General features: G+C 41.6%; 2 long non-coding RNA genes across 13 annotated transcripts in view; one reads left to right on the top strand and one right to left on the bottom strand.

Annotated features, from left to right (window-relative positions):
* LOC135317109 (uncharacterized) overlaps positions 1–13,820 on the bottom strand; it is a 122,863-nt gene extending 109,043 nt beyond the window's left edge. For 2 of the 12 annotated variants that reach the window (XR_010376231.1, XR_010376232.1), the window contains exons 1-2: positions 11,266–12,852; positions 10,411–10,496 (exon numbers count right to left, since the gene is read on the bottom strand). This is a non-coding gene — a long non-coding RNA (uncharacterized LOC135317109). Of the gene's footprint in view, positions 1–3,872; positions 10,323–10,348; positions 10,584–11,265; positions 12,859–13,067; positions 13,592–13,703 lie in introns of those variants that run through there. The other 10 variants (XR_010376223.1, XR_010376230.1, XR_010376224.1 and 7 more) reach the window with 10 other exon arrangements.
* On the top strand, positions 13,645–15,852 carry LOC135317121 (uncharacterized). Its single transcript, XR_010376237.1, has 3 exons — positions 13,645–14,115; positions 14,511–14,597; positions 15,329–15,852. It is a non-coding gene; the product is annotated as an uncharacterized LOC135317121 (long non-coding RNA).
* The last annotated feature ends 8,509 nt before the right edge of the window (positions 15,853–24,361 follow it).

The following is a 24,361-nucleotide window of genomic DNA, read 5'->3' as shown; positions in this document are numbered from 1 at the left end:
AAAACTTTCTTCTAATTTGAATCATTAAAATTAAAAGCAAAATCAAAGTAATTATTGAACCAGACAGGGTTTATGAACAGCTCAGCAAAGTATTTAAGCAAGTAAGTAGTCCATCTGGCTTCAAATTCTTATGAGCTTTCTAAGTTTTGCTGAATTTTGATTCAGCACTTATAGCAGACTTCCTGGAATGACTGCTACCTTCTGAAGGTTTCAAAACTCATTACGAGCACTACTACCACTCTCCACCATGTCCCAGACCCACAAATGCAAAGCAATCATTTTTAGGTTGAAATTTTCCAGGTCTGTCTAAAATAAATAAATAAATAAATAAATGAAAATGTTCAAATTAGAAAAAAAAAGTGTTTCTCTTCACTGAAAGAGTGTGAAAGAAAAGATTCACAAGATCTTTCTGTGAGAAATTCTTGCAGTTATTTTTTGGCTCTGTGCGACAATATTGGAGCTCAAATTTTAAAGTTACTATTTGAAATAGAAGATTCTGTCAATAACAGAACTGTGTATTTCATGCAAAAGAAACTTGTCCTGATTTAACAATGTTAAGCGCACCGGGTGGGAGTGATACACGGAGCAAAAGCCACACAACTCTTCACAGAAATCACCAAGACTTCAAGCCCTGAAGAGTCATATTTACATACTTATCTCCATCCACCTGAGTCATAATGTCCCTCTTCATGTGAAAACTCAATGGCTCCATGCTGGAATGGGCCAACTTTTGCACATTGGAGTCTAAACGTATAGCTAAAAGGTGATATTTGGCAGAGTTGTGAAATACATCTCTGATTTTACTAGATCTTCTACCCTCAACTGCCCAGTATGTTAAAAAAAAATTTTTTTAATTCACAAAATTACACCTCAGCAGTCATTTTTCTTTTTGTAATGTTCACATATAGACGAGGTTCAAGTAGAAAGGGAGGTTACAGTTCTGTTCTTAGTCTTTCCATTCCGAGTTGCCAACTACAAGTTGTAATCTGTAGTGGTCAATGAAAACAAAAAGTGGCTGCTGCAATGAAGGCAGCAATGGACAAGGATTTACACAAAATCATTTGGACAATGTTCAGCAGATCTCAAGTTTTAACTGGGCACAGCACAGAGATGTGAATTACTGGCAGTCTTTGGGAGTTAAAAGTTAAGAAACTGAAGGCTGATGAAAAAGGATGAGGAAACTTATTGACCCAGAACAGCTACTGTCTCTGGATGCTGCAGCTCATTGAAATTCCACCTTGCCGACACTGGTCCAAATGGTAGATGAAATAAAAGGCCCAGATTCAAGCCATGCACCACTGCTCCTAGCTGATAACAGACTTGTCCCCAAAGTGAAGCCAGGGCCCTGCAGGAGATAGACAGACTCCTTATCTAGGCAGTGGGAAGAGCTAGGTCTCAGAAGGACAAAACAGAGTGCCCAGCCAAGGCTGGAAACAACACAGGGCTAACCAAGTGTTGACACTGATCTTAAATCCTACCTTAGCATGGACCCTGTGCTGTAGGCTAGGGCCTTACTTCCACCTGCCATCCAGAACTCAGAATCATCTCTCAAGGTCAGGTACCTGTGCTCATTCTTTCAGCAGATGAGTGGGACTGTTTCCAAATGGCCTGAAGGGAAAGATGGGTAAGTAGCTCAGGTACTTCCCTGACAGGACAGCCTTGTGACTGCAGCACAATCACAGTCCAGTCCCACATCTCTAAAGACACTAACCTAACCCTCAGGCTACCAGCTCTCTTGGGTGAGCAGCCTGGCCTTTCACTCACTGCAGAAACCGTACAGCAAAGAACCAGACCATAGGAAGTGAGAGCGAGTAGAGCCATGACTGGCACTAAGATGGAGAAATCAGAAGATTCTTAGTTCTTTGGTCTTTGGCTTTTTCCAAAATCCATGTTCCCAGGAACATTTTACATTAAACCAAGCGTACAACAGAGTTTATAAGCTACTTATGCTACAGTCTTAGCAATCACAAGCAATTCAACAGAACCCCCGTTCAAAAGCATCTTCACCATACTCACAAAAGCTTACACCTTTACAGATTCCTAATTTAACATGCAAATGCCCACGTCAGCAAGCATTTGAGATAGCATGGTTTAAGAAGTTACCAGTACTGGCTTGGTCTCTGGAATTGATTATATGCATGCTTATCTGGTGAAGTAAAATGTGTAAAACTCAAGAACCCTCACAAGGCATTTGGCATCAGAAAACTGATGCAGCACACTACCACTTAGGGTAGTCCAGCTTGTTCTGACTGAACAAGCAAAAACAAAAACTTCCCTCGACTTCACAAAATTACCAGATTTGGGCCAATGGAGATAGCACTGTTATATCTGTATGTTTAATATGCTGTAAATATTCATTCAAATTAGAAATTATTTCGGCATGGAGTAAAGGAACGAGGGAGACAATGTTTACAAGTTTCAGGAAACACCAAGGTAGGTCAAAACTTAAAAAAATTAAAATCTATAACATTTTTGTAATTGGGTGATGAATAAAGGTAAAACCACAGGTAAGTGAAGAAAAACCAGAGAAACAAGAACAGAAGAGAAGGCATCTCTAGAAGGAGAAACAGCAATCAGTAACAGTTTCAGTCTCTGAAATTAGAGGACTTGCAATTTCTTTGCATTCTAAGGAGCCAGCAGGACGCAGGGCTGTAGTAGCTGATGTCAGAGTATGTCTGTCCCTGGCCACTGGGCTCAGCAGAGACGTGATAAGCAGTTTTTTTGTTTTGCTTTGGGCTCTGGCTTCCATTTTATCAAGGGTTTCATAAGCAACTTTATTTGTGAGCAACACAGACTTCATATAACTGAAATCCGAGTCAAGGACAGCATGTGACTTTCGTTTTGACTTCAGAATTATTATTATTTTTATTATAGAGTGCACAACCACCTCAATTATCAGGAACACTAAGAACCATCCAGTTAAAACCTAACAAGTACAATCAACTATTTGTAAGGCATTAGAGAATAAGTGCAGAGCCAGCCACCATCCTCAAAACAAAGAGAGAAATATACCAAGTCTAGTTGATATTAAAAACAAGGAAAAAAATTGTACATATGCAGAAGCTTCATAATACTGAAATATACAAACCTGTCTTCTCAGAGGATTTTGCATTAGAAAAGTATAACTGAAATAGTTTCCAAAGAACTGATTTCATTCAATTAAAAAAAAAATATATACAGCAGTATCCACTTCCTGAGGTAACATTGGACTAAATACTGCTTAAAAGTTTGCTACGGCTGGTGCATTCTTTTATCTATTTAAAACCATGTATTATGGTTTAAAGCATGGTTTTGAATAGATGTGAAAGCCTAACCCTCTGAGTACATTACTAGTAAAGTTCTGTTCCGTGGTGTCTGGTACCAAATTGCTTTTAGAAAAAAAATATTAAAATTTATTGTCATCTGTGCTGACCAAAATCTCCTTTAGTGTCAGACTGCCAGTGATTCAGCTTCATTACCTAACTACATTAATTACTAACTAAATAGGAAAACAACATTTATATTACACTTCTTTTTTCCTTCAGTATCATATTCCATTACAGGAAATCAAAATGAAAAAACCCTACTCTTAGAAGTATGTTTTGCTATTGTTGAACAAATAGGAAACCTCTAAAGAGCATTGAAGGAGATCATCGAAATAACTGAGCTAATGAGAGGAGTGATTCTTCTCCCATTCTTGAGAAAGGAGAGTACATTGGGCATGTTTGGTGGGGTACTTAATTAACCCCTTTTTTCATACAGGGCCTATTGCCTAACTTTTAATAAAAAAAAAAAAACTCCATATGATCTCTTTTTGTATGATTTATCCCTTTTTATTTCAGAAAAATCTTTGATTTTACCATTTCCCCCCCCCCAAACAGGGAAGTATTTTAGTCTCATTTTTAATACAGCTCTTCGCTGTGTCAGGCAAGCATAGAAAACTTTGTGGGACAATCTGAACCTTAAGTAGTATGAAATAGGCACTTATTCATCAAACCTTTAAAAATGGGTTTAGCTGGTATTGTCTTGCTATGTATTTCCATCTTAGTACCACTAAGAAAAAAGTGACCTACTAAAACATCTAGAAAAGTCATGTCTGATGCTAACATATGGAACGGGTATATTCAAAGGCCAACTTTAATTTAGGGAGGCCAGTCATCTTTTGTCTCCCTTGTCTGTCTGTAGCTAGTGTGGACAGAGAAGGCCTCCTCTAGAGAAGAATTCAGAGCAGAAACCAGCTTGGGGTTCTCCATATCACCCACTGGAGAAGCTGATTTATTGTTACTGACCATAGGAACCCAAGAAGAGTAATTTTCCTGAGTTAGAGTTAACCTTTGTATATATGCCAACATCCATTCCTCTAACTCCATATAGGGTGTTGTTTGCGCTGATTCTATACCTCACAGCCAGTTGTATTCACACAAGCTCATAGGCCTTACCACTGGGACACTCTCATTTAATTTCATTTGTTACTGGATTGGATGGCTACGTAATTCTTGTTTCATAACTTCTACATCCTTTTAATATTTAAATGCCATTTTCATGTCTAACAGTCAAGTCATCCTTTATTCTTAAAAACCTATTTTCGCCAAGTCCTTATTCAGTCCAAGCCTAATACAGCTTTAGTCCTTGTACGTTTCGATAAGGAAAGAGCCTAGTTGTAATCTCACCATATTTATAGGAAAAGAGATTTCATCTTCCATGTTCATGACTCAAAAACTGCATTTTTCATTATACAGGTAAGCATTTCATTATATAGGTAAGCCTGTCCCCAACTTTTCCAGTTTATTTTTGCATTTAGGTTTTTAATTCAGTCCATCTGAAGGTAAGCTGCAAGGAATAACAGATGCCCGACTTTGAGCAAGCACAGAATTAAAGCTGGGCACTGACACCTCAGAACAAAGAATCTCAACTCCCTTATATAGGCACTAAACTTCACATATCAATGTGGTATAATGAGGACTGGTACAGTTTTAGAAGAAAACTGATTTCACCCCCTCCCCCCTTTGGGAAGTTATTAGGCCCAAGAAAAAAAATTTGTCCTTCTCAACACTTTCTCTTCACCAATAATTCTGTTATGCATCTGGAGTGGCATATGGTCAGCATTTTTTTTAGGGGGCTGCAATTCGTCTTCATTTTACATACTAATAGCCATCTTCAGTCAGACCAAAGATACATCTATCCCCGTATTGTCTCTTTAGCAAAGGCTGAGAGCAGAGGTCTGCAGAAGAGCACTAGGACAAGGAAAGCTTGCAGGGGTGTACCTCAGGATCCCTCCCCAGCCTTCAGGGACCAGGCTTTGTGGTCTTCTAAGCAAGAGGTGATGCTTTTGCACTGAAAGCCCACACCCAGATAAACATTTAGTACATACAGAGGCTCACAGTTAAACTACGCACTATGAAAAAAATGCAACCTCTTACTTGTTCTGAATCTGTCACTTGGTAATTTTATTTGATCCCCTCTGGGTCTTGTACTACAAGAGACAGTTAATGAGCATTCCCTGTTCATTTTTTTCCATTACACTCCTATATAGATTTTTATAATTTTCGTCTTTAGCTATTTCTTTGCCAGGTTGGATCTATTTAATTGCTCTTTATCATCACTGCTACCCATTTCTAGTTCTATCATCTCTCCTTTTTTCCCCTCTCAACTTCTGTTAAACATGGGGATCAGAACTGCACCCAGAGGCCCAGACAAAAGCACAGGAGGTTTATAGACTGGCATAGCAGACTTCTGTTGGCCATTCTTCCCTAATTTTTTATTTTGTCCAGTCCTAAACACTTCAGAAATGCTTGGATTTACCACGGTAAGCTCTCTACAACATACTTGGTGCTAATGGTTTACAGTCTCAATAACAGCAGGATTGTTCTCCCCTGCATACATTACTTCATAGTACCAGCAGCAAGCTTCATCCACAGTTACTAAGCATCACAAGATCTCTCTTTGGCTCTTCAAAATTGGCTTTCATTTTTGCCGCCCTCATTAACTTAGAATCACTCTGCAGTCACTCTTCCAGACCACCAATACATACACTGACTAGTGTTAAACCTAGCACAGATCCATGTGCCACTCTAGCAGTGTCCTCAGTCCCCTCTGTGAAAACAGGTCATTTATTCCTACCCCGTCTTTTAACCAACTATCAGTCTAGGATAGGACTTTCCTCTTATGTCAGAGCAGTTTCATTTTGCTCAGCACCTTTGGTGAGAAGTTCTCAAAAGACTTTCTGAAACCCAAGTGTACTGCATCAACTAGATCACACTTACAACCTCAACAGTTTCTTCAAAGAACTGTACCAGACCTGTGAGGCCATTCTGACTCTTCCCTGGTGTATCAAATTTGCCCATTAATCCATTAGTTTTCTTCTTTACTACATTTACCAACAAATTGGCTGGTATGAATGCCAGTCATACTTGTCCCATTCTTTCCTATAGGCTTTCTGGAAGACTTTTTAAAAACTGTCATCACCATTGGCACCCTCAACTTCACTGCTACCACAGCAGTATTGTGCTGTTATACACCACCATTGCCAGTTGAGTAATTTTATAGTAAGAGGTCTTCTACAGGTCTTGGGTGCATCCAGGGCTGGCAATTTGCTGCAACTCATTTTTATATTTTTTTTCTTAAAAATAAACTGTGCCAGCATCACTTGGATTTGGAACAGGTGCCTCAAAAGGACCTTGTGCTTCTCTCCCCACAGAGAAGAGATTTTGTTCAGGAATCTGAGCACAGTGAACACAAGTATCTCATACTCTTTCAGTTACAGTGCAATCTTCTTTGAGCCCTTTTAAATCTTAGTTATCGATTGGCCCAACAGCCTTCCCTTTTCTGATGTTTTTGAAAGAGCACTTGCGACAAGATTCTCTGCCTTTTACAAATCACATATCAGGCTTTAACTTGTTTCACCACATTTTATGTTTAATTTGCCTGATTTTCACCTTTTTTTCAGACATAAGTTTTTGAAGGATCTCTCTCCATTCCTTACAGCCTGCTCAACCATGCTAATTACTTCTTAAAGTCTTTTTAAAGTGTCAGAGAAGCAGTTGTTAGGGGGTATGCATTTGTTCTGAGCCCCTCCTCGCTGGCTGCAAGCATTTTACGCTTTTGACTGTTCCTCTTACCAGGATTTCCATAGAAACACTAATGAGTGTCCTGCTAGCTACTTTCCCTATGGTAGATCTATACTGTTGATAACTTACTTTAGAACTAGGCATTGAGTCCCTCCATCTTATCTTCTAGTCTTCTAGTATTTGCATCGAAATACTTCTGTTTTGGTCTGACGGCCTATTCTTCTGTGCTCCTGCCTAAATTGGACCTAATTTTTCAGGCAGTTCTTCACTGTTTTCTACATGACCTTCATCAACTTCTGTCCTATGCACAGCAATATTAAGGACTTCAACTCCAGAGGCTGTGTCATCTTGACCTGTGTACCCTTTCTGCTTGCCCACAAGCACGGTATTGAGGTTATAGTGCAGACTGACACTGCGGAGGTCTTCATTCTTAACCTATCTAGCAACTCAGATGTTGCTTCCAGCACTATTTTGGTAGCTGTTCTATGTCACCAGCACTTCTCCACCAGCTTCTCCAGCACTAAAAAAGACAGTCTAGACTCCTTTTGTTGAAAGCCACCTTGGCATGTAGTTGGAAGGTTACCGTATGCTCCCCTCCAGCATCATAAATCCAGTCAGTTGCACTCAATTAAGTGGAGTGTGACTCCACCATGGCAGAAGATGTCTATCATCTAGAACCAACATTACATAATGGCATTTTTAGTGCAAAAAGACACTTGGCCATCACCTGAGAGCAAGGTCTCACTTACATAATGTAATTTCAGGACAATTTCTCCTTCACAAGTTTGATGTCCTCCTACATTAGGACTTACTTCTCAAAGAAGCCAGTGTCAGCCTGCCCAAAGATAGCACGAGACTACCTGCCTAGAGGTTTGCTTCACACATTTGCTAAATAAGGATACTTTCCTTACACATATGCTTACCATGTTGACTTTCACAAGAGTCCACTTCAGTTGTAGTAATCTAAAATGGGCACCTTGCAATGTCATAACTATCAGGTTGGTTTAACAGCTGTACTAATACTGCTGAGATTAAGAAAAAGCCAGTCTCTTGTAACTGGAGACCTGATATCAACATTTCGCTTGAGAAGCCAAAGTGTCTAAGCTAAATGGCCTTAGACACACTGCTTGTGTTTTAGGCTTACAATCAGTGTATGCCATCTGAAGTTTTCACTTTGTGCCTCACCTCCCCGAGACTTTGATTCAGACCATCCTCATCCTCCTGATAGATGATCTATTGGTTTTCTAAAAATCTGCCTTTGATACTGGACTGGTTGGTGCCTATTAAGGTTTCACAAAATAAATATTTTTTTTAAGTAGCTTCTTTATCCTCAATTTAGCATCATTAATCCATCAGCCTAGTACCTTTCTCCACGTTCCTGCAAACCATTGTCAAGACAATCCTACACAAGTATCAAAGAGTGAGAAAGTTGAATTTTTCTTGTGTAAAACCTTGGTATCATTAACAGACATTTCCCATAACTGCCAGGCAATCACACTTTATCATCTAACAGATTACAGCCATCTTTATGATACTGTGAAATGACTGATTGTACAAGCCCTTAAACACAGTTTTCTTAAGACAACAGAACATGTAACCAGCCACAACTTTCAGTTCAGAGCAGAAGCTCAAGACAGTTTTCTAAGATGCAGCATCTGTTGCACTGGAAATGGGAGCTGTACATACAAATACATCCTGCATCAAATCAAACAGCATTTTATATAACCAAGACTTGCTGATTTAGAATGGGACCTTACACATTTAGATTCCATATTTAGATTTCTTACTATGAATTCTACTTTCAGTTACAGCAAGTCTGCTGTATTTTATTAGTTCTAATGTACACAGCTTTCAACACAAAAGAAGTCTTGAGGGTTTCCCACACACACACTGTCACTGCTGTATTTATAGGCAAGATGATTAAACATTTGTATTTTATTGTAAAGGATAAGTTGTACTGTACAGGAAAGAGAAATTCAATACTGACTGATTCATACAACAGGCCTGATTTTTCAGTTGATAGAAAATGGTTTTCCTTCCCTTTCCACCATCAAATATAATTTAAAGTAACCCAGTGTAGTGCAAATACATTAGATACTTAGTAATCTCCAGTAATGGCAGGGAAACTCATCACAAATTGCTGAATGTTATGAATCATCTTGTGAACTCATAACTGCTATACACTGCAAAAGGTGCTTTAACAAGTAGTTTCATTCATTTATGTCAATACTTCATAATTAGCACAGAGAAGTGGCTGTAAATTGAACTCTTGAGCATTGCGCTGCTTAGTTCCCAGTTTTCTTTTATGTAATATTTTGAACACTTGATGTAATGGAAGACCCCATTAAAATTTTGTACCAATGACAAATGACATTTTCATTTTCTGTTCTAAATATGTTAGCACAAACTAATGAACTCAACAATGTTCAAAGCCATAAGCATATGCTGTCCGGTACTACATACAGTTCAATTGACTTTATCAGGTCTATTAATGTAGGTTTTGAAAGTATACTTAACGGTTTTGCTCAGTAAGAGATAACAAAAAAAACCCTACAGAGCTGTATAAAAATTACTGCTGATGCTTTTTTTCTCCCCACCAACACCTGAGTATGTCTCCACTCAGAAGTGACAGGTGACAAGCAACAACATGATGGCCAGGCAAAAATGGTTAAGAGCAGCTCTCCCCTGCAGAACAGCCCTGAAGACCTATATTTATTCACTTTTTTTTTTTTTTTTAATTGAGGTTAAGAACAGCAGTATGTCTTCAGGGTACTCTATCCAAGGCACACTGTATTTTGAAGGGTGCATTATGGTGGCACCCACAAATCCCACTCAGAGATCAGGGTCTTACTATTCACCCACAGAGATACAGCCTCTCTACAGAGATCTTACACCTTCAGAGCTTGGGTGCCCACAAAGCTATACCCGAAGTATAGTTTCCCTGATGGGTTGTTTTTTTTTTTTCTCAAAACAGTGAATAAAAAAATAAAACCAAACATTTTTATTTGGATTCCAGAATCTCAAGATGCCAAGCTACTGTAATTTAGCAGTTTATTGGCTACACCTAATGGGATGTACGCTCTTAGCCCATTCTAACAGTGAAGTATATCATTCTGCCTGCAACTTATTTTGCAACTGGGGATAACTAAAACTGTGCCCAAAGCCAGTTACCGCAGTGTAGTTGATACAAGGTGACTTAGTCGTCTGTGGACATTTGTGGTATAACCATGTTCTCTCAGAAGCAATTTAAAGGTTTAGACAAAAAGCCTTCTTAGACTAGAATAAGAAATAAGAACAGCCAATTGCAAAAGTATAAATATATTTAATATAAACACAGTGATAGTTGCACTTTGACACTTCTTACCAGGATAACTTCCCACTCATCAGTTCTAAAATATCCTCAAGCTCCATTTCTGAGTTTGTCCCATCCTCCATGGCTTCCCAGGAATCCTGGAATGCAGACCCATGGACTAACTTCTATAGGCTGTGCACACCGGTGTGAACATACAAGAAAAGCTGTGCCTCACTCTAACACTGCTAATTAATGAGAAAAATGAATTGCTAAGGTAATCTAGTATTTCCCTTTGCTTTAAAATATGAAAGCTAATCATAAGCTCTTATTATATACTGCTTTTTAAAAAAAAACTTTTTTTTTAAATAGAAAGTGTTGTATAACTTGTTTTAGTCTTATAAGATTAAACCCTTAACATCACATATGCATCACCACTGCACAGTTATTTGAAATTACATCTTCTTAATTACATCTCTCGAATTCTCCTCACACTTTCAGTGCTTCACTGCTCATAAAAATAGTACTGATAAGACATCCAAAACATCCAGACATGCAAATCTTTCTATTGTATATAAAGTTTCTTCATTCCAAGTATATTCAGGCCTGTAACTGCTCCTAGGTTTATCAATACGAAATCTATTTCTTTAAGGGAAAAAAAGTCTTCATGCAACTCAGTGCTCTGATTCTTTACAGTTAAAATAAACCATTAAAAAATGGGAAAATCCCACCTCTCCTTGCATACTGCCTTCAAAGTATTTTTGCTCCTTTTAGTAATCAAATATAGATTTTTCCATGACATTTTGATTAGGCTCTTATTGTGAGTGCATTAAGTGATACTTGGTCCAAAAACACTTATTGAGCCAGGAACGTCAGAATACAGTAAATACTGGGAGCACCATAGGCAGTTGTATGAATCACTTCACATACCTGTGGTTTTCCAGGTTCCTGTGCTTAGTCATGAGTACACTCTTCATTTTCTCGTACACAGAATATAATTTCTGCCAATTTTTGTTCTAGGCTTCTACACTGCCACCTGTAGTCATACAAGAGAAATTAGCCATATTTTACACTGCAAATCCTATTATCACAATGTTTCAGCTTACTTCCCCCCCCCCCCCCCAACCATTGTAAAGCATTCCCCTTTGTAAAAGGTGCATTAAGATACTCAAACTGAGTTATTTGTAATTTTCTCATTAATAAATTTCAGGAAGGAAGGGGAAAAAAAAAAATCCCAAATCAATTTAACCTGAGAGAACACTTAAAACTCTCAAAGACAGATACGGGCTTTCCAGATTTTTACGTTATCCTTGTTGCTTATTGGATACATCGTAACATTGACAGAGTGAGGTGACTTCTGAAGTGGTAACAAAATAATCTGCACTTAATTGCTTGGTAAATACAAGACCTAATTTGATTTGTTCTTCCATCTGAAAAAACGAACATGGTTTTACAGAGAGATAATTTCCGTGCTCAGCTTAGTTACCTTACACAGGTTGCAAAGGAACGTGTACCAAAAAAAAGTGCTAGTATTTGGAAGAGCATCTCGTCGAACTGAAAGTGATCTTGAACTTTTTTATGCAACGAAAAACACTCGATTTATTCCAGACTTACTGCACTTTGAGCAATGTGCCACAGATTCTGCCGAATTAACCATTTACATCAAAAGAAGATCTGAACACACAGTACCCAGAGCCCTCACATTAATCCTTTCCTGAAAATATGACAAAACAGAAAATTCGAGCCTTCCTGGAAAATAGCAAAGCTTTCCGGTGTTCAGAGCAGGGCTTTCACTGAATAACGAAGTTTCGGAGCGCAAGATCGGGGCGGGGGGGGGGGGGGGGGGGGAGCTTTTGCGTGAGCATGCACTCCCCCTTCTTCCAGTTAAGAATTGCTCATATCATCCCTGGAAGCAGCCGCCCGAATGCTCCCGCTACGTCTCTGTCTGGAAAAACGCTCTCAAGTGATTAACGGGCAGAAACTCACTCATTTCAGCACGCCCCTGCGAGCGCAGGGGTGACCACGGCCGCCCGGGTACCTGCGCCCCTGCACTACCCTACGTCAACAGTAATCGCAGCCTCGACCAGAAATCTCAAACTGGAATAGAAACCGAAATTAAATGCGATTTTCCAAGAACAAGTTCCTCTTAAAAAAGAAATAATAATTAATAAGAAATAAATAAAACCCCAAGGGCGGGCGAGGCTGCCCGCGTCCCGAAGCACGCGTCCAGGTAACCCTCTCAGCGCCCTGCCACGGCGCTGCCAGCGCCGGCCACCCTCGGACGGGAAGGCACCCACGGCCGCGGGGACCCCCCACCACGGGGATCCCCCCCGGGACCCCGCCACCCTCCCAGCCCGGCTGCGGCTGCTCAGGTGGGCGCCGGGCGCCGCCCCACTAGCGGCGTCCACGGACACGGGCACCCGCCGCCCCCCGCAGCCGCCGCGGCACCCCGCCGTCCCGCACGCCCGCGCCCCCCACCTCACCGCGGCGCCCCCCGCCCCGCCAAGCCCCTCACAGCCCCCCGCCCCAGCCGTCCCTCAGTCCCACGAAGCCCCTCACGCCCCCCCACCCTCACCAAGTCCCCTCACCGCGACGGCCCCCCGCCCCCACCCGCCCCGCACCGCCGGAGCGCGCTGCCTCCCGCCGGGACGGTGCCGGAGGCGGTGGGTCACCGCTAAGCCCGAGGACCGAGGGTCCGGCGCCGCTGCGGGGAGCGGGCGCTGCCCACCCACCTGCGCTGCCGGGCTCCTCGCACCGCCGGCCGGTGCCGCAGGATGAGGCGGCGGCGGCGGCTCCTCCTCGCCAGCGCGGCTCCCTCCCTCCCGCCCCCTCCCGCCGCCGCCGCCGCCGCCGCCGCCGCCGCGCAGCCAGGGGGAGCCGCGCGTCCCGGGTGCCGCCGCGCCGCCCGCCCGGGATTCCTGCGGGAGGGCGGGCGGGAGGCGGCTCGTCGCTCGGCACAGCCTCCCGCTCCTACGGCTCCCTCCTTCCTTCCATCCCTCCATCTCTCCCTTCCTCCCTCCCTCCCTCCCTCCATCCATCCATCCATCCATCCCCGCACGTTTCTGCCGCTGTCACCGCACGGCGCGCCGGCGGACCCGCAGCGCGCACCTCCCGGCACCTTCCCTTTTTATCGCGGGGCCGGAGCTCCCGCCGCCGCTGCTGCCGCCGCCGCCGCCGCACGGGGGGCAGCGCCGCTCGGCAGCCGCGCCGCTGCCTACCCACGCCCGGCCCGGCCCGCCCCCGCCGCCGCCGCCGCGCTCCCGCACGCCCGCCCGCCCGCCCCCCGCCAGCCCACCTGCCCGCGCCCCGCCGCCGCGGCCCACGCAGCCGCCCGCCCACGCGACGCCCACGCCCCGTCCCCCCCTCACCGCAGCGGTCCCGGGTGGGGGGGAGCGGCGCGGCGCGGCCTCCGGCAGCGCGGGGCTCTGCGGCTCCCGCCGAAACCGGCAGCGGGCGCGGGGTGGGCGAGGCCGTGGGCCGCGCTGCCAAAGCGGGGCCGTCTCCCACCTGTGTTTTTAGCACCCGAGCGCCGGAGGCGTCACCTCCCCCCTGGCAGGGAGGCGTCGGTGAGGCACTTCAGGAGCTCCGGGTGCCTCCTTGCTCTGACACCAAAGTAAACGCGTGGTCTGGCCCGTTATAAATCACAGTCTTCGGGAACATGCTGGAAGCCTCCTTTCTTGATGGCCCTCTGACAACGGACGGCGAGAGGCGACCTGGCTGGAGGTGGTCAGCTCTTAAAAATTTGTTTTGCAATGCTGACAAATTTTGCAAAAGCAGCGGGTAAATACGCAAAAGCAAGCGTCAGGTGTCAGGGAAATGTCCCTATTGCAACTGTAACTACAGCAAAACTTGAGGCTGCACACGCCGCCCTAGCTCCCACGCCAGTGGAAGAACAGACCACCCCTCACTAATAGTTCTCTCATTTTCTGGCTTTTGCCCGATGTATTTGCATTTCGGAAACAAATAATGTGTTTAAATTATTGGGGTTGTATCTTTTTTGTTCAAACGGGTTTCACTGTGACGTTGACACTAAATGAATACGCTGACACGACCCAGTAGTCCAGCTAAGTTAAAAGAGGGTTGGGAGGAGCTGAGTGGCTGATGCAGCATCATGCCGACTGATACTGTTTTCAGATTTGTATATTAAAAATCCGTTGCGTTCATTCTTTTCACAGCAATGGATTCCACTCTGGTTAAGACAGCCTTTACCTTTCCCAAACATTTTATTCTAACTCTGTACTTTGGGACCCAACCTTTTCAAGGTAAGGCAGAAATCCTCGCAGTCGTCTTCCAAACTCTGGTATCACGCTGCAGTCTAGTGACATTAAGACGTAAGCTACAAAAATAAAATCACTTGACTTTGCCTAGTCTTCTGCAGAATTAAGGCTAGTTTCAGTTCCGCTTCTTACATCTCATAAGCGAGACACCAGACTATCTAAATATTTAATGAGTAGTAACCAGCAGTCTGTATGTAGTAAAAGTAGCAACTATAACACACATTTTTTAATAGCAACATAGACAGGTACTTATCCGAAATAAGTTTAAACAATTGAATTTCACAACATTAATAAACATTAATTATATATAAGCACATCTGCAAGCTATTCAAAATGGAAGAAGATCAAAATCAAACAATGCTTTCAAAGTATAAATAAACCTGTAGAGATGAGGATAAAAATTGATACAGGCATATAGAAAAAGCATTTTGACTGTACTCCAACCAAGAAAAGAGTTCTGGTCTTTCCCTCCAAAACCTAACAACCTAGTGGCACGCTGGCGCAATAATTCAGATGTGAACTCTGAAAAATTTGGGTGCCATAACTCTGCTTACAAAGGCAATTGTTAAACACATAGCTCAAGCTTTTACATCTAATAAGTACTAAAGAATATTTTATCTCTAGATTGAATGTTTATCCTCTTTCTGTTTGAGCTTGTAATACATGAGACATATCAAAAAACGTGATCGGTTTCCCACTTTTGCCTCCTCAACTAGATTTTAATTAAATGTAACCAGCAGATATCAAGAGTTACTGACGAGTCAATATTACTCTGAAACTCCGTAGTTACCTACAATAAGGTATGCCAGTGACTTCAAGGACTGCCTTGTCCAGCTGTGTCTCTTCAAACAATACATCACCAAGAGAGACAACACTGACTGACATGCCTCCGGTCTAGAAGAATTCAGTCATTTTCCACTAAATCCTCCATAACTGCATTGTTTTGTCTGCAGGTGTCTTTCCTATAACTGTTACAGAAGTATTAAATTCTAGAAGAAAGCTCTTGCCTTTTTCACTGAAGCATGTCCACTGCACAGGCTGTTCCCTTTACAAAAAAAAGTCATCACTCCTTTCAGGTCTTACATGAAGCTGCTCGTAAATCTAGCCCATCAGAGGAGAAATGCTCTCTTTATTCTGATTTTCAAACCAAGAAAACAAGCATTTGGTCACTTTGCAATGAATATTAATCAAATGCTATCCTATTTGCCTTGAGTTTGGGAGATGCAGAAAATTAGTTCAGTAATGCACAGACTCCCTTTCTCTCCTTCCCCCCTCCTCTTTCCCACCCACCTCCCAAACAGCTCTGCCTTTTTTTTTCTTCAGCAATTCAGGTTTGGAAGAATAAATTCCATTGTTACAATGATTCAGAGAGAAACTGAAAGCCAAGTGAAATATTGTTCTCCTAAATCTGACAGGAAAACTTATAGGGTGGAAACACCCAGAAGATAAAACCCACTTCTTTTATAATATGCTCCAAAAAGCATTACTTGTCACTTTCCCCTTGCTCCCAGAATACATACAGCGGCTGCTGGGTTGCTGTAGTACTGAAAATTTCCAGTTTTCCAGATGATGGGCTGTGACTCAGTACTCCTACTGATATACATCAATGCACCATCCATTTATTTTATGTGGTGGTAAATTATCTCTCACTTGCCTTCCACCAGAACTTACTAAACACTATCTTGTGTTTGCGGGTCTAATCTACCACACCGTGTTCTACCTCGCCCATCCAAGACCAGGTCAGGTAAAAGCTTTTCTACCCTAGCATTTTTTCTAGACCAGCTCCTTATTTCAGTGGCTACCCAAGCGTGCTTACAGCTCTGAGAACATGGGCTGTTCAGGTCATCACCTTCAGTGCTGCTTTCTCCACTCTCCAGCCTGGACCGTACCTTTTTGTTGGCTAAGCAAGTCCGAATGGTTGGCACAGAGATCCTTCACTTTGTGCCAAGGCAGTTTCTAGAAACTACTTCTGGGAAAAGTATGGGTTTTTTTTCTCTACATGCAAAATCCCTTCAAAGAGTCGGTGAGGTGACGAAGCAAATTTTGATCCATTTATAATCAAAAGAATGACTTCAGTCTATGCTATGGAAACCAGAATTTGGCATAATAAAGCCAACAGCTGGTTGAGGAAGAATAGCAGTGTGGGCTTTTTGATGTTCACGGGTGAAGATGCACAATCAAAGACAAAGTTAGGATAGCACATGATGGTTCTGAGTAGTAGTAAGGAGGTAAAACATTTTCATAAATACATTTACCAAGAAAATATTTTCTTAGAGGAAAACCATTTTTTTTATTGCCCATAGGAGCTGCAAAAATGTCATATAAAACATTTAACATGCAAGAATGTTATGCTAATGAGAAATCTGTGTTAAATAGCTCTTCTGAACTATGCATTGCAAACTGTATCGCAAGCAACTTGAAAGTTATCCTAATTTCATGCACTCATCTTGCTTCAATTTTCTGTGTATAGTGAAAAATCAACACAGTGCAATGAGGGTACTTTAATAACTTGAATCTCTGTCAAAGTTCTGCAACACTCCCAAATGGATATCAGAGACAAAAGAAAAATGGGCAGAGCTATGGCATTCAAGAGTAAAAATGATGCCCTAGTTAGAACTATTCATTTAGTATTAACATCTAGAGACATTCATCAGTAAGCACTGAAATTCACCCGAGAGAACTGCAGAAGTGGAGAAGAGATTACGTTCCTTGATACAGGATTCAGAAGAGTGAAGGAAATGAGCTAGCAGTGGGAAGGAATGGTTCATGGTGGTAGTGGCAGAAGCGTGACCAGACCTCTGCAAGGGTAAGCAGATGTTGTAATCACACATACTATGTCTAAGCAAATGACACTACAAAGGCTGTGGCTCCAGCCAGGGCTAGAAACCCCAGAAGGCAGCAGCTGATCAGCTCCCCTAGAACAAGTTCTCCTTCAAAGAATCTGCTTTATCTGAAATCACTGGGAATGCATACCAGTTGCCCATAACAACATCCTCACGTTACATTTTTCCTCCCAGGTTAAATTATCATCCTCCTATTAATAGGACCCCCAAAAGCCTTTTTCTCCTTCTTTGGAAAAGTATATCTCAGTTATGTTCAGTCATAAAATGTTTAAAAAAAAACCTGGGCAACATTTTAAGAGACTAGGCACCAGTGAAATTGACTCTTTCAATCTGACGTTGTTACAATCTTTCCAAACTCATTGTTTCAGAGGTACAAACTCCCCAGTTATCAGTTCAAGAAAAAGAGAGAGTTTTTCCTTTATATCAGTTTCTTCATTACTATTTTCGGTCTCTTCACAGTGAATATGATCGTGCTAGCAACCATCCATCTCAAGCAAAGAAAGGCTAGAGTGTCAATTCCATGAAACACAATCCTTCAGTAAAATTCTTCTATTTCATCTGCCATCCTTTAAAGGTGTTTCCTCTGCAGTCTGTGTAACAGGTTCAGCATCAGTGCAGCTTGTAAATTAAACACATGCAGTAGAATTAATGATATTTCTTAGAAAGGTCTTCACCATATGTCTGCTCAAGCCTTTACCATGCTCTTCTCCCAGTGGATTTCAGTAGATCTCAAGTCACTTTTCTTTGTTTCAGAGAAAAACATGTGGGTTTTCCTGGAACCATCTCTAAGAGGAAGTCAATACAGTTTACATGTAGATCCAATACAGGTTTTCAGAAACCTGTGTTTTTCATTTAAAAGAGAACAGCTCAGTTCCGGCAAACTGGGAAACGATGAGATTTTTTTTAATCTCCTTTGCAAATGATTGTAGCTAACTATGGATTTACAAATTAGCTGTCCATAACCACAAAACTCCCATGGAAATATATCCATTTTTGTCCACATCAACAGCTGAAATCATATTTATCTCTGTATTTATTAACCTGTTTCCTAATGCAACCACTTCCCCGGACCAGTCTTAGAGACACCATTGCTTATTAGAAGCAGTGGCAGTAAAACTGGCATGTATTTCTAAAAAGTGCTGTGCAAATCAATATAATTTCTTAATGGGTTAACCAAATAGCTGCCATGCTAACGGGTCACTGCAATTCTCTGTAAACATGTCTTTCTGCCTGGTTACACTTCTTTAGCAACTCCTCAGCCAGATGAAAGAGAAGTTACAGGGCCCCTCTTTCCGCTCTCTGCAGTCATTACAGCTCATAACGCTGCACTTCATGGCCTGATTGTCTTCCAACAGTTTGGATCTCTTTATGAGCCTTTAGAATATTTCCTTAAAATTTATTTCTAATGACTGCGTCTCTATCTTTCTATGCAACATATGCATTTATAAAGTGAGTATTTTATAATAGCAATGAATAGGATAGTCACATGGTTAACTGCCTAAGGACGGACTGTAAAATGTCTTGGAGGGAAAGAACTAGAAAAATCCCAAATTTTATATCAGCAAGTGCCAAACTTAATTAGGGGTCAGTTTGATATAACTAAAACTCCAGCTCTTTTGGTGGTAGTGCTCTGAACTTGCAGGTTGTGAAACTGAGTTAACTCCAGAGTAGTGATATAACTTGTTGTGTGAGTACCAAACACTTATCACCGTTCAGTAGACATCTTCCAAGATATGAGTATCTGATGCTCCAAAACGATAAGAATAAATATCAAACACTGAGCCAAGACAATCTAGTAGAACTCTTAACAGCTGGGGTGGCATCTCAGATGATAAAATACAGCCTCCTCACCGGCAATTGTTTTGGTTAGTGGAAACAGTTTTGTCAAATACATGGTGTTTTGCCAAAAATAATTAAAAAAAGGCACTGATACAGCTTTTTGTAGTTTCATACTGGATAATTTGCCACTGTTTGAGGCAACACAGTACATATCTGAATTGTCTTTTCTTCTCCTTCAATTCAACCTCATTTGCTGGGTTTTAGATTTTAATTTAGCCCATTCAAGCAGAAAGCATCAGCCACAAAGTTCAGATTGTGACTTAGGTCACAACTTCCCCGGAGTCTGCTGAATGACTGTATCGGTGCTTTTGGTTTAGGATCCTCTTTAGACTTCCTCTTCCCTAGTTGCAGTCGGAACGGGGCAAAGAGAGAGATGGCATCTCCTATTTTTCTTCTGATCAGGTCAAGCCAGGGTTGCATTTCATTTCCTTGCTTGCTTGTGAGGGCGGCATTCATGATGAAAATCAGCATAATGGTGGAAAAACGTGTACTAATGCTACATAAACAGAAGTTGGGCTTCAGATTTAAGAGTAGCCCTTGCCTAATTGTGGAATTTTTTTCTTTACTTCTCCATGCTGAAGGGTTATATCTTAAATATGTTAATATATGTTCAACACTAGGTCTAATACAGGGTTGAAATTATTTTACCACCTACATTTAATCATGGACTCATATGCCCCAATTACTTCACAGGTGCACAAAAATATCAAGATGAATAAAATTCCCTATATTTGGTTCAACATCCTTCTCCAACACTTCCATATGCTGAGTTTTCATCTGTTATTAGCAATGACTGATTTTTTTAAACAAGCTACAGTAGGAGATAGAATATTTTGTTGCCAGTTATTAAGATGAATGAATGACTCCTGAAAGCATGTTGGCCAAGTTACAAGGCACTAGCTGGTAACCACTTTATCAAATAAGAAAATCAATCCACAAAAAAAAAAGAACAGCCCAGAAAACCCCACAAACAAACAAAAAAACCCACCCCAAAACCCAGGAAGAGCAACAACTTGCAATTGCTCTTAGAAAGGCAAGTCTTAAAAGTAAAATCTTCAGGGTCTGTTCCTCTCCTGAGATTAATTTTCATAAAGGTTAAGTATACACCGTCAAGGGCAAAAAATGAAAGATGGACAAAGAATGCCATCATTATTTCTGTTCCTTAGAGTTGTTACGGATCATCCATTTATTGTTTCAACCAGTGTAGGAAAAGTAAGATTGTGAATGCCATCAGAATGTCTAGCGGTCCATCCTCTTCCCTCAGCACAACAGCATGCCATTCCCCAATGGCCCTGTAATATTACTGCAATTAACTTTACTAATAGCAACTAATAATGCACAAAGATGACCTGTCAAGCTATATATATAGGGACATAATATCATACATCAGAACAGAGGATCACAACTGTTCCTTTTTGGTTTTAAACTCAATGGGATAGCTTAGGATCTGATTCCATGAGTCTTCCACCATGCAGGTCCTTTGTCTGACTAGAGTATGTTGGAAATTGGGCATTTATTTACTCATAAGGATTTCCTGAGGAGCCAGAGAAATAAATTTTTCTATGGTCAAACCTCTTGATTTTCCCAGAGTCACAGAATAGTTGAGGTTGGAAGAGACCTCTGGAGGTCATCTTGTCCAACCCTGCCACTCACACAGAGCCACCTACAACCCATTGCTCAGGACCATGTCCAGACAGCTTTTGAATATCTCCAAGGATGGAGACTCTACGACTTCTCTGGGCAACCTGTGCCCAATATCAGTCACCCTCAGAGTGACAAAATGTTTCCTGGTGTTCTGATGGAGCCTCCTGTGTTTCGGTCAGTGCCCATTGCCTCTGGTCCTGTCACTGGGCACCACTGAAAAGAGCCTGGCTCTGTCCTCTTCCCTTCAGTTATTTATAGACATTTATGAGATCCCCCTGGGCCTTCTCATCTCCAGGCTGAGCAGTCCTAGCTCTCTGTATTTGCTCATAGGAGAGATGCTCCGTCCCTTAAACATCTTTGTGGCCCTTCAATGGACTCTCCAGTATGTCCTGGGAGCCCAGAACCCGACCCAGCACTCTAGGTATGGCCACATCAGTGCGGAGCAGAGGGGAAGGATCACCGCCCTCCACCTGCTGGTGACTGGCAAGTGGTGATTTTGCATCAATATTTTCTGTTCCAAGTGTTAAAATTAATTTGGAGGGGTCTTGGTATCTTCTATTCATGGGGCAATGTGCAAAAATGAGATATCAGCTATGCACAGGGGTGAGCAGTGTTGGGGCAGGGGACATCGGAGACTTGACTTTGTGAAACCTTTGGAAAAAATGAGGAGGCACGTTACTGCCAGCAGCTCCATCATAGCCATCTGGGCACTGTTGGCTGCAGAAGCTGGTGGTCTGCCTCACTCCCTGTGCATGATTGCACTAGGGTCCTCAAACCATCCTTACAGTGTGTATATAGGGAACTAATATTTTGCTTCTAAAATAGTTTGGGGTTTGTTTCTTTTTTAACTTTACTATTCTTTTTTAATTTATCAGGAAAGCCAAGGGAAATGGCATTATTGCCTAAAGGTCCTATTGCATCTTTTTAAAAATTGCTTGGACGGGAGGAAAAATGTTTATATATACAGTTAATATATAAAAAGATTATAAAAAGCACTAACATCTTCAGCACAGGGAATTTTCAGGGAAATTAACGACTAGCCGAAGTTAATGGCCCTCAGCTTCACGCTGGCCCATCAACTCTCCCAGTCAGTCATTAATTCCCAGGAAATGCCTTGTGCCGTGATTGTTGCTGCTTTAATACATTGAATTCAAGTTAAAGGCTTGACTTAATGTTTAGCCACTATAAAGTAAAACACAAGGAAGTGTTCCCACTGGACATATTCACTGTCAAATATATTTTTATTTACCTTATTTTCTATAGGTATTTAAATAGAGGAATTGAATACTTATTTACCAATTTGCTTTGGTTTTACCACTCATAATAGCATACAAAAAATCCTCTGTACATCTCTGTGATTTTTTCAGTGTTTCATTAAAGATATCTTATCTGAGTTCAAATATGACTGAATGTGCAAAATGGAGACATGACTATATTTAATAAGATGAATAAATTAAAAATTGATCAGAAATAGTTTTATTGTATCTAATTAATATCATACTAATTTCATTGTTCCAGAAAAAAGACACTATGATTATTTACAAACTGCAGTAAAAAGTGAAAAATCAATGACTGTTTTGGCCCCAAACCAATTGAAAGGTGGAAATCTGATGATGCCAGTTGTTCTTGTGAAATTTCTGCCATCCTGACCTCACTTGCAAAGAAATATGCTATCGAAAGGATTTTTTTTCTGCCATGTTCTGATAAACCTGAGTCAGATTTGAAAAAATATTTAGAGTGAATTCTGGTCTAAAAGCATGGTTTAATCTTTGTATTCTTCTCTACAGGTGAGAAAGTAAGGAAAATAACAAAAAGGAAGTTCAAATCTGAGTTTGAAATATCGAATATGTATTTCTAATATCTCCAGCAATGATGAAAATGTGCTAGGTTGTGGTTTTTTTTTTCCTTCAGGCATATTATGTTACTGAATTACTCTTTGGATATGCTTGGCCACATTTGAACACAGCCAGTTGACTTTCCTTCAAGACATGAAGAGAACAGATGAAGAAAAACCTTACTTTCTTCAACATTACACTCAAACTCTTGGTGTTTATACTTCATTCAATGGCCAAATAATGTACTCTTTCCACTGTGGAAAATAGTTGCACATGGGCTAGTTTTTGGTGCAGCTTCATTAAAGCAAACAGAGTTATGCCAGGGATAACTCTGACTTACTGTAATGTGACTATATTACTAAAGTGGTGTTTGATTGGATGTGTACATAAAAGCATATCAGAATCACTACTAGATTTCTGGATTAAGTTTTCAGGGGTCTGGCAAATGTCACACAGCCACTGTCATGCATTGTTCAAGACAGTATACGCTCAAAAGTCCTTGGGATGTGAGATGATGCTAAGTCAGGCCAAAATATGAGACAAAAGCTGCTTATAAAGGGATTCAGACAACTTAGTCTATATTTTGACTGATAAACTCCTGATGACTGACTTTGTACAAGCTACCTAAACTATGTCTGCATCAATTTGGCCAGACTGTAAGGTAAAGAGAGAGGAAAAGAAAAAAAGGTTATTGTCACTTTGAATATGACACCCTACACCGGCAGTCCTGCCAGTGCAACTCCTGTAGTATAATTCTGCATTACCATCAATTCCCCATTCTCTAGGATCAGGGGCTGGGACAAGTTGTGCATTGGGGTGATGCAAGTGTTGGAAGCACAGTGCAGAGACACCCACGCTGTTCATCCCTAGTTGGCTTCGGGTTGGAAACAAGGAGGCTAGCTAGAACCCGAATGGTTCGTGCAGAGCTGCTGGCTGTCTCTTCACCCAGTGATAGACAATCTGGATTACTCAAGTCACATAATGGATAGTTGGCTGCAATGGTAATGTGGCAAAAGCTCTCAACTGGCCCAGGCCTGCACTGTTAAATGTACATAAAATGTAGTCAGCCTATGTTCATCCCATCTCCCCAGCAGAGGAACTAGGAAAAGAACCTACAAAGAAAGAATGAGGATGGTTTGCAGCCACAGTGAGCCTCCCTGCACTAGTTTGCCTGCAGGCTCAGTCAGATCTCGGTGTGTTAGTCCACCACCCGGCTCTCATATGGATGGTACTTTCATAGCTGGGAACAGCACTTGGACTCTGTGTGAGTCAAGTGGTAGCTTCAGATACGATGCATAAATGTGAGGTACCTTATAAAAATCTGTAATTTTGCATCTGCTTTCCTGGCTGATTAATCTCACCTTGCAGGACAAACCTGATCTAAATTCTCCATTCTTGAAACCAGTGTTTCTTGCCCTTTCCTGATGAAACCTTTGAGATGTGCTGGGCAATCCATCTGCACATTTACATTACTGGCGTCAGCTATGTCTCTTTACAAAGTTGTCAACTCCACTTTGGATGTGCCATCTTCCCCTTTGTCAGTTGGCTGTTCTTCCCCCACCTCGGTTACCATCCTTATTACTGCACC

Source organism: Phalacrocorax carbo, chromosome 1 (genome assembly GCF_963921805.1).
Source record: "Phalacrocorax carbo chromosome 1, bPhaCar2.1, whole genome shotgun sequence".
In the NCBI taxonomy this organism is placed as follows: domain Eukaryota; kingdom Metazoa; phylum Chordata; class Aves; order Suliformes; family Phalacrocoracidae; genus Phalacrocorax; species Phalacrocorax carbo.
The sequence above is the reverse complement of the archived record's forward strand: the minus strand, read 5'-3'. Positions and strand labels throughout refer to the sequence as shown.